This window comes from Polistes dominula, unplaced genomic scaffold, assembly GCF_049000335.1.
Source record: "Polistes dominula isolate Pdom_NZ unplaced genomic scaffold, Pdom_raw_medaka contig_79, whole genome shotgun sequence".
Classification (NCBI taxonomy): Eukaryota; Metazoa; Arthropoda; class Insecta; order Hymenoptera; family Vespidae; genus Polistes; species Polistes dominula.
Window position 1 is genome coordinate 3,360,433 of NW_028300916.1, and position 966 is coordinate 3,361,398.

Sequence of the window (966 nt, forward strand, 5' to 3'; positions counted from 1 at the left end):
CTTGTTTCCCTCATTTTACTTCGTTTGAGTTTCTTTTTTATTTTTCCATTATCAAACTCTAAAGATTCGTATCGAAAAATATTAGGGTTAATCAAAAGTTTATGTGTGCATTTTTAAATTGATATTTCACTCGCATATAAAGTCATTTTATTGACTGAAAGTTGCACTGTCTGAAACAACACAATAAACTTGCGAACATTTGGTTCATCCTAATATATCTCATTGGATAATGAATTTCTATTTGGACACATTGTATGAGGAGTTTTTTTAGCTCGATTATGTATTCTTTTTATTATTATAAATTTATTTTGTTTTTCTTTTTTCGGTGAAAACATCGATGATTGTATGATCGAAAGCAAACGTTGATTGATATTACCATACAGTTTTGATTTCATGAAAAACGGGAACGTAATACAAAATTCCTAATGTCATTCTATTAGAGTAAGAAAAGATTATACAAATTTCATTGTCATCTCGAAGATAGAGTCTTGGTTAATTAATAATTAATTATTAACAACTAGTACGATGCAATAATATGTAAACCGAGGAAGGAGTGAAGCAGGAAGCAATTCGATAGCGATGTACACGAACGTAGTTTGAGTTTGATCAAGAGAAATAAATATAAATTTTCAAAATAATAATTTCATTTCAAAATAATGAATATTCCGATGAAGTGATTATTCGATCGTATTAGCATAATAATGATGGACGCTTCTAGCAAAATTGTGACAAGTTGATTAGCATTTTGTCGATAAGTGACTAATTACTTAAAACCATAGTTGATATATCATCTTATAATCGACAGGACATCGTTTATCTAGGAGAATAACATGTTGGACAAAAAATTTCTTCAAACATCCAAAGTAGGACGAGAGGAAGTGAACGGTCAAAGACTTAAATTATTGAAAAATGATTGTTGCTTTCGTGGAAAGTTTAGTTCATTGGTAGGAACGTAGTCGAAAGGAA